Genomic DNA, 13,674 nt, shown 5'->3' with positions numbered 1-13,674 from the left:
GTCTGATGGCCAGACGGATTATCCCATAGAAGGGAAGCCGTGTTCTGTCAGCCAATAGTCCATGGCTGTCACTCTCCTCGAGTTGTCCCGTACAGCTCCTGGCAATCGGTCAAAGATCTGCTTATTGATCAGGTTTGTGATGCATCCTGTGTCTAAAAGAAACTGGATGGGCCGCCCCTCCACTCTTCCTGGGGGGAAATAGCTGGTGGAGTGAGGTCGGCTGAGGGCTTGCACCCTAGAGGTGTCTTCCAAGACATATTTTGGGAGGGCTGAAAGCCTTCCTTTCGGCGGTGGAGGGGGGTCAGTCCCTCGGGCCATCCTACGTCCGGGCTCCTGTGATTGCCATCCCCAAGGCGGAGAAGGGATCGGCCCCTGCCGCCTTTAAGGCAGGCTTCCGACCATCCGGTCCAGTGGAGGTGGTTCTCTCTGTCTGGGGTGGAGGGGATTTTGGGGTCACCCTCCTTTGTTTTGGGCTACGTGCCTCCCGTTCGCATGGAGGGGCGTAGGCGGTATCCGGGATAGTGGGAATGTCCAGATTGGCCTCACTCAAAGACTGGTAGTAGTTTCGTTTCTCCACAAGCCTTTCCTGTGCATAAACTTTCTTCGGCCTAGTCCTTGCTGGTTGAGACCAACCGTCGGCTGTCACTGAATCCTGTGTAGTCCTATTGTGTTTCTGGAGTTGTTTGGCCTTGGTACAGCCAGTAGTCGGAGCTACTGCTGTGGCCACTTTTCGTTTTCTGAAGCCGGTTTGGCGTAGCGAGGGCAATTTTTCCGTACGTGCCCCGGTGACCCACATCCTCAACAAAGAGTAGCTGGCTACCTTCTCCTCTCGGTTGGAGTGCGAACCTGTTTCTGGAGCCATTCCACCTTGTCCCTGAAAGTTTGAACCAGCCAGGCTAGTCGTCCTATAACATCGGTCTTGGTCGAGTTCACCTGGTCGGAGGTTCCTTCCCCCAGGGTTCATACTGAAAATTCGGTAGATTTACGCTCGCCCCCTTGGAGCTGGAGGTAGTCGTTTCCGGCCAGTACAGCGTCAGCCAGCGTGGGCGTATGTATGGCCAACAGATGTCGCTGCAAGGCAGGGTCCCTTAGTGAGCTGCAGAAGGTCTCCATAACCGTACTATTTCGGTGTCGATTTGGCCGGTTCCCGTACACAATGCGTACCAACCTCTCGACCTCCATAGCATGCTCCTGAAGTGTCATCCTTTCCTCTCACCTAAGGGCATTGAGCTGGCTTAGCGCCTGCCTGGCTGAGAGCCCGAATCTTGCCGGAGGGCATTGAAAATGGCCTCCTGGTCCTCGGCCCATCCGCAGTCCTCAGCCTGTTTTCCCAGTGCTTCCCGTAGGTGCAATAGGGTTGCTCCTTCTGTCCAGTGGTTGGCGTCGGCTACCTCCGTGAAGCGAACAATGAAGTACTCCACATCTCCCTTTCCAGTGTACTGGAGAGTTCTAAAACGTGGTGCTGGTTCCTGAGCCCTTGGCATCAGTAGTACCCGTTCTAGTGCCTCGACTAGTAGGTCGGGTCCTGGGTTAGCACTTCTTGCTCTCCTATTAGCCATGTCTGGTCAGTAGGTTTCTGCTCTCTTCCGAGAGCAGTGCCTCTACTGTGTCCGTGGCTGTCGGCTCCTTTCCGGTTTTTTTCCTGTAGGAAGTTTTTCCGGTAGGAGCTCACCGTCTCCTCAGGCAAGTCCTGTCGGAGCCTTTAGTAAGTTTCTGGTCCCGGAGCAGTGCATCTACTGGGTCCGATACCACAGGGCTTTCCACAGCTCTCTCTGGGTTTCTTCCTGTTGACAGGAAGTTCTTCCAGTAAGAGAAGCGCCGCCATTTTTCAGGCAGCCCAGTTCACCCAGAGTTTAGTAATCCTCTCAGTGTTCAGTGATCCTGATGTGAGTCCTGTGGTGGAGTTTTTGGGATCGTCAGCGATCCCACTGTTGCCACCAGTGTAAAGGTTTTATGCGACCTTCACTTTTCCTCCACTAGTACAAGACTCGGTGCATGAGTTTATACATATAATTTTGCTTAGTTCATAAGTTGTACAATAATGATCAAGTAACAGGCAATGAACAGGCCCAGAACAGCTCTGCTCTTCTACACAAATGTTCGAGCTTATATAGTTAGTAAGCTCCGCCTCCGTTCTACTTGGCTGGATCCGGCACGGTCTTGACTCGGCACGGCTATGGCTTGGCTTTGGCATGGCTTTAGCTAGGCTAAATGTAAGGGGACGCCATCTGCCACACATAGATGATGTGAAGTTCATGTCTCCGAGCAATTCATTTCAAGGTTGATGCTAAGATACACTCTGATGCATATAATTTTATGAGCAGTTTTCTTTAGCAAAACATGCTAGATCATCAGCTATTGTATTTGTCCTTGAATATTGATAAAAATTATATAACTATTTCCATTGATTGCAGTTTGGGTAAAAGAACAAGACTTTGAAAATTTGTGTTGAACAATAGATCTGTATCCTTTTGGAGCAGGTGGTTTTATGATGAACGAATGTAAGCAGTTTTTTATTTTGTCACGTAAATAAAACTGTATTTAAGTGACACACATTTCACAAATATTTATACATGCAGTTATTGGGGTAGGATACAATGGTTTATTATAATTTATTACTGCAATGACAGAGAAAAGAGTATACTTGTGGCAGTAGTTGAAACTCCGAAATTACTAACAGACTTTGCCCGCAAACCAAATTGCTACGAATTACACATTGTTGATGGTTGATTCTTCAACAGTTTTCAATATGAACAGCTACATGTAGTATTTGGAAACAATATGTTAGCTGAACTTTTATTGTATAATAGTACAACTGACTAAAAAGACAACATGCGACTTTCATTTTCAAGGTAACTTGCATTTGAAAACAGAAATATCCATAAACTGTAAAACCAGACAATGGTAACAACAACACTTAGATCAATAACCACAAAATGATTTATTATAAGTAACAGTGGTTAAACTGCATATTAATAATTAAAGGTTTAAGTACAACCAGCTTCAAAGACAAAAACAATTTTCTTTTTTGCCAAAGCGGCAACGAGACAAATACTTGTGAATCACAAAACAAGGCAAATAGTAACAAAGTTCCATCAGAATCAGAGATTAATTTCTTACACAACTAATTTTAGAGTAGCCTGGCAACATTACATAGAAGCCTCTCATTTGCAGAAAGAAGGAATGGTGAATATTGTTGGGTCTTGAATTCCTATTGTCTGGTTTCCATACAACACTAAAACTTGCTGACGCACTGAAATATGAAAAGACCGGTATGAATACACAATATGTGATGTTAATGATAATAGTGGTTAGTATGAAAAATATATCAAAATAATAGAAAAATTCACCATTTCAAAAACTATGAATAAAAACCCTTTAGAAATTTCAAATATAGAAGCCAAAGAAATTAATACTTCAGAGGAGTTTAAAATAGATTCTAACAAGTGCAACTCACCTCCTTGGAAGCTCTGATCAATGACAGCAGCTGCCTGAGTAAAACTGTCTCTAAACATGGTTATAATAAGTTTCCTGTTAGCTGATGGTTCATCATAGACGTAGGTGTCTGTCGTCTGTGTACCCATAGTCCATGAATCTATATACTCGAGTCCAGCTGTAAGAATATACAGAAAGCATTTATTTTAAATTGACACTGATAAGCAGGTGATATAAAAGTTTCAGACACATGAATTGATAAAGAGGATCTAAACATGCTACTAGCAGAAAAAAGTATAACTACCTGATATAATTATGAGTATTTACTTATGATTATCTGTACAGAACCTGGTGACTGGAAACAATAAATAATAATAACTGGAAATAATAAATAATTTTATTTAGAAAAAAATCTGAAACCACAGCCATTTGTATAACAGCATTGTACTGCTAAGATTTTTTTCAAAAAAATTTGTTGATTTTTAATTATAAAACAATGTCTGACCAATCAAAAAGCTTTCAAATGCTTTGAAAATTTTCAATTGTTTGTACATACTGTTGACAAAAACACTTAGCAATATTTGTAGCGCTTAGCAATATTTGTATATTTTCCTCAGCAATATTTTTAGCACAAAGAAGTTATTTTACATTCAAACATTATGTAAAATAAGCAAAAAAACAAATTCTTGTTGCTTACCTTCATTCTCAGCTGTGTGTAGTTTGCCAAAAAGCCTCCAGACTCTACTTCAAAGACTGTCTCAACAATTGCCTCCATTCTATTTACGTAATCAGCTGAGAATTTCCCTTTGAGTACAAACTCTACCGGTGTTCCCTGGTATACTTCAGCTATTCTTCCATCTATGATGAACTCTGATTGTTTTGGTACACATTTTCTATCAGAGGTTGTTGGTGCAGCGTTCAGAGTCACCAGTACGGATACTAGTAGAGTAAGATATTTAGTAAACATTATCAGGTAAAATAGAAATAACCAGTTAGTAAAGGTACAACTTGATCTAAACTCTTATAGTGTACAATAATGAGACTAGGAGTTCCTCTCTATATATACTAAGAGACATTGACCAATGTTTACTTATTCATGTAGAGATAAGATAAGTCTAGGAACCTCCCATTTTATGATGCTGAATCATTTTCCTCTCTGATGTCAAAAATTTATTCCTCGACATTTCTGATAGGGACTACTCTGCAGTTTACTGACCTTGACACTCTATCATAACTTTGATAGACTCACTACTTTCTTTACTGTGTATTCCCATCATAAATTAACTCTCTATGTTCAGACAAGGCACGCTTTTCATCCTTTAACCAGGGGTACTCAAAATGTTTAAATGTATTTTTGCATTCTCAATCTTTGGAGTGCAGTTCCCATATAAAAAGCAATTTATTATATAGTTTAACGGCTTCTCACATGACAAACTGTGTTGTTGCTGGCACTTTTAATTTCATGAAACACATGGTTATTATAACAAGGTGAGATGTCTTGAATATAATAGTCATTGATTTGCGGAAACGGCATTAAAATGGAAATAAACTATTAAATGTACAGTAAATAACACACTATTTAGCTAACTATAATTTTCTATAAATTATCCACTGACTCAAGACAATTGTAGTTCTTAGTGCACCATATCATGCCATATTGTATGTAGCTTTTCATTTTAGTCAAATGAAAGACCACTATGTGAACAAACCCCACTACAAGTTCACAAAAAATAGGCTAATTGGTAAGTGTGTTTTATATGTACATTTATCTTATTGACAAATTATTAGATATGCAAAATCTCAACTGCATTTTATTAGGTCCATTTTACTATATTTCTAAAAATGAACTAAATATTTTTTGATAAAATACACAAATAAACAAACCTGTTAGTTTATACTTATTAGATAGATTGACTAAAGGATAAAAATTTCAAAAAATTGTCAATGGATTTAGTTTTTTTGCTTTCAATTACTTTTTTATACATAATTATTTTTATTGAAAACAATAAAATGCTGATAAAATAATAAATTGTAACTTGTTAGTAAAATACACATGAGTAGAAGCGTTTTTGAAAAAGACTAAACTATTTTTGTCAAATTTCTGACTAATTTACCCAGAATTATGTTGATACTTGCAGAGTTGGCTTGTAATGTAAACTGATAGTGATACAGGTGAGTAATTATCAGTTTCTTTTACACAGAAGCTCATGATACTGATAGCTAAAGATGCAAATGATCTGCTCTGCATGACACTCACTTGCACAACTTGTCACATGAGCAACAGCTTATGCTCACAGCTAGTCACATGATAGACTGTTGCACAATGTTAATTGACATCTTATGACATATGGCAACAAATTAGAATACTCTTTTTTAGAGATAACTGTGACAGTAGGTACAGCACATAATTTTTACAACAAAAATTATTGAGAAAATTTTAGATCTCTATTTTTGGCAAAAATGCTACGATCTTTGATAGTTATACCACTTTGAAATTTAAACATAAACAAAGGTTTTTGTGCCAAAGGTTTTTAGCTTTACATATTAGTAGATATAACACTTTCACTGCTGTATGGGCATCTACGCAAAATCTATGCTCAACTAGTAGTAATCCGAGTCGACGTAGTAACTTAGTTTTATTATTTGTTGACAACATAACCAACGATCTTTAGAACTTTTAGGGTATCGACAGTGGTGTCCAAAGAACTTTCTATAAACTTAGCTTAAATTCACAAGACAACTTAAAATGTTTGTTTGAGAACTAAAAAATCCAACTCAAAAATGTACGGTTTTTTATTTTTGGCGTTCGAACTACAGTGTTCAGTGTTATTGTGACTTTTGTAAGTACCTCCCGAGTTAGAAAACAAAGAACTACTTAGGTTTATGACATTATAGCCCACTCAGATTTAGATTTTAGTAATTACACAAATAATTAAAGTAGCAGTACCGACTCTAATGGTGGTAAAAGTAATAATTTTGAAACAGTAAGGAACATTTAGAGGATCGTTTTATCTTTGTAGCGATTGTAGCTTCACATAGCTTCACATAGCTTCACATAGCTTTAGCAATGTACAAAGTATAGATACATTGAATTTTCTGCATAGCACTGTTTGCTTACATATTGGCAAAATAAAATATATAACAAAAATTTTCTAGATAGAATTAAAGTTGAAAAAAATGTATACATAGCAAGAAGCAAAATCGGCAATTTCTTGGTAGAATGGCTGGCAGTAGGCCGATACCTAAATTTGTACATGGAGGGCAGTGAAAGGGTTAAGGCACTGCTAAATTATACAGTGATCTAACAATGCAAACAGTATGGTTCATAATAAACAAACTTCGTCTCAAAACACCAAGTGATCTGCTATGCATGACACCCACTTGCACAACTTGTCACACGAGCAACAGCTTATACTTACAGCTAGTCACATGATAGACTGCTGCACAATATCAATTGAAATTTTATGACATTCTGCAGCGAGCCAGGAAAACAATTGTAAAAACTTTTCAGAGATGCTATAGTTGTTAGAAGGCTTTGTCTGCTCTTTAACCTGTTTGTAACTAATTTACCCAGAATGAAGCTGATATCTGCAGAGTTCACTTGAAGTGTAAACTGATAGTGATATAGGTGAGTAAATATCAGCTTGGTTTACAAAGAAGCTCACAATACTGATAGTTAAAGATGCAAGTGATCTGCTTCGCATGACACTGACCTGCACAACTTGTCACATGAGCAACAGCTTATGCTTACAGCTAGTCACATGATAGGCTGTTGCACAATATCAATTGAAATTTTATGACATTTTGCAGCGAGCCAGGAAAACAATTGTAAAAACTTTTCAGAGATGTTATAGTTGTTAGAAGACTTTATCTGCTCTTTAACTTGTTGGTTACTAATTCACCCAGAATGAAGCTGATATCTGCAGAGTTCACTTGAAGTGTAAACTGATAGTGATATAGGTGAGTAAATATCAGCTTGGTTTACAAAGAAGCTCACAATACTGATAGTTAAAGATGAAAATGATCTGCTCTGCATGACACTCACCTGCACAACTTGTCACATGAGCAACAGTTTAGGGTTACAGCTAGTCATATAATATACTTGTTGCACAATGTTAATTGACATCTTATGAAATTTGGCAACAGTTCAGATTAACTCTTTCAAATGTTTTTAGATGACTGTTACAGTAGGTAAAGCAGTTTATCTGTTCTTGAATTTCATAAATTTTACAAACAAAAAACTATTGAGAAAATTTTTAGACTGGTAATTTTAGCAAAAATGTTAACCTTTTTGATAGCTATAAAACTTTCAAGTTTAAAACTTTATGCATGGACAAAGCTTTTATTCGCAAAAAATCTTTAGCTTTACAGAGTGGTAAATATAATGCCTGAAACACTGCTAAATTTTACAATGGTCCAACAATGCAAGCGGTATGGTTTAAATTAAAAAAACTTACATCTCAAACACCAAAAAGATGATGCCAGTGTAAATACTAAATTGCTAGAAAACCACAAATAATCAGGCATAACACTGACTTGGTAGATTAGCAGAATTAATAATCATACTAAAGTATCTTTGACAGAAAATAAATTGACTTTGTTTATTGGAAGAGACAAATCAATTTTCTCTGCTATTGAAGGCTAGTCTGAAGATGCTACTAATGTTACTAGAGTTACTAATTTTTAAAGATGTCTAAAGATGAAAATATTTTAAAGTAATTTTCAAAACTTACCTCGGCTAGATTAAGTTTTTCTAGTTTATACATAACCCAAATTGTGACAGAATCTGTTTAAACAAGCTGACTGTTAATCAGCCTTTATAAATTTTTAATATAATACAAGTTTAATATTACTATCCTTTTATTATATTAAAGTATAACAGTGCTATAAGTACTATTATTATATAATAGTACTTTATTATAATAAAGTATTATAATAATTGTAACAATAATTATACTAGATCAGGTCATAGATTTTTTTAGCAAAATATCTGTATTTCTCTGAATGAAATTATTACCTATATTTAAGTATAAGTATTACTTTAATGCTAGTTACTAACAATTAACATCTAACTACTTGAACTCAGAGTCATATAAATGGTGACAGACTCTGTTTCTCTATTAACCAATCTGACGGTTAATCAGCCTTTATAAATAAATCTTTGCTCTAATGAAAGCCGTGTTTGTCCATCTTTCTGTCCAAAGCTTTGCTTAAATGTTCAGAAACAAGCATCACGCAGGAATCGAACGCAAATACAATAGAACCTCACCATACTACATTAATTCATTTCAGCGTTAGCATCATAAGGTGAAAAATGTCATATAGAGGGAGAAAAAAATCTTTTTTTATAGTAAGCTTCACTTAGATGTTTGAATACAAAGCTTTTTCAACTTAGCAGCTAATCAAACTACCAACTGTACAAATCAACCACCTTTCTGTTGCAAGGACTAAATGTGCAGATAGGTATTACTCATGATGATCTCTCAGACAGCATAGAACTCTCAGCATACTAGTATATTATAATAACAACAATTAACAACATTAGACAAATAATATTTCCTGCTCTAAGCACCAAAAACAACCTAAGCCTTGTTGCGTGGACGGAAACAACATTCATGAACATTTTTGATAAATATTTCCCAACATATAATCTATGTATTGGCTATAGTCACTGTGTGAGCACTGTACTAATGTATTTTAATGAAAGCACAAAAGACTCGTAAGTTCATTAATCATATGCATAAACTGACAAACTATGTCATATAAATAATATATTTAGCAGTTGTTTTATACGTTACACGTGATAGGAGAAAATATAGCTCAATACTTCAGAGTTTATTTGACAGAGTGATAAAGTTCTTTGGACAATTTTTCTTTTACAGCTGTTTCTATATACATGTATAAAGATACATCTACATGTAGTTACGAATAGGCATTGTATCAACCAGGTAAATACATGTAGACCAGAGAGTATAATTTAAAAATATTGAAACATGACTAACTACAATTAACAGTAATAAAGAGAAGCACATGACTTTCCAGAGTAAGATGATTCAGGATCATAAAGGGGAGGTTCCTAAAATTATCTTATCTGAACTCAAGTCAGTAAACTTTGATAAGTAACTTACAGTATATATAAGGAGGCCTGTATAAGACCAGCTGCATACACTTCAACAGCATCAATATACAATAATTTCACTCAGTTTAGTTTTTATTTGAGCTGAAAAGGTTTACTAAATATCTTATTCTACTAGTATCCGTACTGGTGACTCTGAATGCTGCATCAACAACCTCTGATAGAAAATGTGTACCAGAACAATCAGAGTTCATCATAGATGGAAGAATAGCTGAAGTATACCAGGGTAAACCAGTAGAGTTTGTACTGAAGGGGAAATTCTCAGCTGATTACGTAAATGGAAGGGAGGCAATCATTGAGACTGTCTTTGATAGAGAGTCTGGAAGTTTTCTGGCAAGCTACATACACACAACTGAGAATGAAGGTGAGCGACCGAAATATATTCAGCACATACACATAATGTTATGCATATAGATGTTGTATTATTGCATAAATGTGTAGAAAAAAAGAATGTTCAAGTTTCACTCTGAAGTACTGGCATTCATCCAGTAAATTTTCATTCTTCTAACCACTAGGTGTACTTTACCACTACATTATAAAATATAACTGACTAATTTTAGATATTTATTATTAGGTATTTAGATGAAAAAATAGTTAAACATACTTTGTCCTTTGTATGGGCCCCTGGATAGTTTTAACTACTTGATACTTTTTTTCTACTAAAATAAATATAAAGAAACACAATTCTTACCTCATATCTCTTCCGCTTTTGCTGACTGTTTAAACCATTCACACAAATATTCGGTATATTTTATTCTGAAAGATGTTACTTTGTATCTTTACTTGCTATATGAAAACTGATTTTATATAAACTTGTTCATAACTTTAGTTTAAATCTGTTGATACCACTGCTGCACAATAAACATGTGGTGAAGAGAACTTTTTAAGTGGGTGCTAACAGCCAGATATTTATAACTTTTCTAATGTTATATTCTTTTTGAGAACATTGTCTTACTTTTATCTAGTTTTTTATTTAGATATATAGTCTAAATTCTTTTCAAAAATCCCTACTTACACATTTTTTCAAGCTAACAACCAGAGCCATCAGTAACCTTTACTCTTCAACTTCTCTTTGCAGAATGCGACCTATCTGATAGACCATGCTAACAAAGTGTGTACTAAAGGAAATGGATTTCCAGTCACGAGGCTCTGTACAGATACTCGTAAGTTATGCAATTAATTTTTATTAAAGAGCCTATTTTAATGTTCCATCATTCTTTGCCCTTCTCTGTTAATAGTTTGAGTAACCTCATTTTTGTCACATTTTAACATGTAAAACTCTTGAAAAGTTATCTGCTTCCAAGTATCTGAAACTTTAAATTATTGAAAAAACCCAATATTTTGTTTTAACTAGGTTTAAAGAGCTTATTAAAACCATATAGGCGCAACTCAGTTTTAAAAAAACTTTTGCGAAAAAGTGTTGACACTTGACAATATGTTTTATTAAGACCGTCGTTTCTAGATAGATAAAAACAATATGTATGCAATTTAGTTTTTAAAACATAAAAGAGTTCAAAGGAATGATAATAAAAATAACAGATATTTTAAATATTTATTATTAAGTATTTAAATGAGAAAGGATTTAATCATACTTTGTCTTTTGTATGGGCCCCTGTGTGAACTCAACCGCTTCATACTTTATTTTACCAAAATAAATGTAAGGAAACACAAATTATACACACCTCATATTCCTTCTGCTCTTCTCTTCCATATCTCTTATAGTTTAGATATGCGATTCGGTTTTTATAACATACAAAGAGTTTAAAAAGAATGAGAATACAAATAACAGATGACACGCTATAGTAAGTTAGTTCTTATGAACTTATAAGTGAGAATATTTAGTAGTCTGTATATTATTCTAGCTGGACTCAGGCATATAGACTCATGGGGTATGGGTACACAGATGACAGACACCTACGTCTATGATGAACCTACAGCTAACAGGAAACTCATTACGACCATGTTTAGAGGCAGCTTTACTCAGGCAGCTGCTGTCATTGATCAGACCTTTCAAGGAGGTGAGTTGTACTTGTTGAAAATTTTTAATAGAGTTATGTATCTTTAAAGTCTGATTCACCTAATTATTGTTTTATATTTATAAAGACTTCCCCAATTTATTAAGTTTGTTATTATTTTATTAGTAGTCTTTTTTCAATCGGCAGAAAGTTGTATTTTTTGAGCAAGTTAACAAAAACACATGTCTTTGTTTGTATTTTAGTGCCCCAGCAAGTTTCGGTGCTGTACGGAAACCAGACCTTGGGAATCAAAAACCCAAAAATCTTTAACATTCCTTCCTTCTGCAAATAAGAAACTTGTATCAACATAATAAAGATGTAGTGCTAATCATTGCAAATAATTATGTTTATATTTAATAATGTGATAAGAGTTTATCAAAGTGTAGTGTTGTCTATTGCCTCTGCTATATTTCTTTTTTGGTGATTCTGTAGTCTTTTTACTAACAAATTAATTTATCCAAAATAAAGATACAAAATTACACCCTGGCCTAATCAGAACACTGTGTATAATGACTATCATAAGATCATAGACTAAAACTTTAACTCTGCTATCCATGTTATCACGTTTAATAGCCACTATCTTTTTAATCAATAACTATTAACTAGTCCGAGTTGACCCAATTTTATTATAATTTTAAATACTAGCATGTAAGTACTTCGGTGTATGAGTAGGTTTTAGTATAGCACAAACTTGCAACAATACTGACTCAGAATGTCTTCCTTTACCATAGTACACAAATTCATAGTTATCATGTACGTATACACAACTAGCTATCCTGCGATAACATGGGTTGATGGTACAACTTAGATACCTCTCTAAAGTTAAATAAATATGCACAATTTAAGTCATACTGTTCACTAAAGAAGTCAATATAACAACATAGATTCCATGCTAACTACAGAGTGGTGAATATAACAATACAGATGATATGATAACTGTAGCAGTGCTCAATGTAACAATATACCTGCTATAATAACTAAAAAACTAGTCAATCTAGATACTACATCACTCAGTATATTTGTTATAGTAACTAAAGAAATGGTCAATATAACAACATATATGCAACAATAATTAATAATATATGAATAGCTGTGTCTGTTAGCAGTACATTAATATTAAGGTGGTGAGAGCAGTTTATTAGGTTTTATTGTAACAATTTACTCTTATTTTTCATAACCATAAACACTGCTATATTTTGGTAATTTTTTGTTGAGTTTCTCGTGACTAAAATAATAAATCATTCATACATTGCATCAAGCATTTGATAAAATCTATATAACCCACCACACTACTAATTGAATACCTGAGTGGTAAGTAGTACCTCAGATTATGCAAGTAGTACCTACTTGCATAATATGAGTGGTAACCACTCAGATTATCACTTGCATAACCATGGCTAATATGCACTTGTACAAGACAAATAAGATAGTTTGCTTCATGCTCAATCAACTACCAGGACTCTGAATATAGCTTTGCTTAAAGTTTTTCATTGCCATAAACATCACCATCTTCTCGTCATGTTTTGTTGAGTTTACCATTAATATCATAATAACTAATTCCCACAGTACACCAAGTTTTATATAAAATCTCTATGATTCACCAGACTAGTACTTGCAAACACAGCTACTATTTACTTGTACAAAACAAATCAAATAGTTTGCTTTATGCACAATCAACTACCATGACTCTGAATGTAACTAAACTTGGAACTCAAATGAGCATCACCAAAGTTAAGTATTTTATCAAATGACAAGTTGAAATGACAAATACCAAAAAACTTTTATTCATCAATTCTATTAAGAACTTTTTTATACTCAAAAACTTTATTCTGTCTGAATGTTTTCTCTCTAGGAGATGTTGTCACAAGATGCCAATGTAAGACTTTGTAACAAGCCAACATGCAAGCTATACATGTGATCAATGGTGCAAGGTATTACCCTAGATGCCATGTGTGATGTGCAAAATATTCGATATCTCTGTGATGAGCTTTTATATAATCAGTGCCGAAGCAAAGCTCATGTCACTGAGCAATTTATATCAAGTTCAATGCTAAGATACAGTCTGATGCATATAATTTTATGAGCAAG

General features: G+C 35.0%; 1 protein-coding gene across 4 annotated transcripts in view; it reads left to right on the top strand.

The window, feature by feature from the left end:
* Positions 1-13,674, top strand: part of LOC137398598 (uncharacterized) — a 253,513-nt gene that overhangs the window by 44,064 nt on the left and 195,775 nt on the right. The window lies entirely within an intron of this gene.

This window comes from Watersipora subatra, chromosome 6 (genome assembly GCF_963576615.1).
Source record: "Watersipora subatra chromosome 6, tzWatSuba1.1, whole genome shotgun sequence".
Lineage (NCBI taxonomy): Eukaryota > Metazoa > Bryozoa > Gymnolaemata > Cheilostomatida > Watersiporidae > Watersipora > Watersipora subatra.
This window is presented reverse-complemented; position numbering and strand designations above follow the sequence as displayed.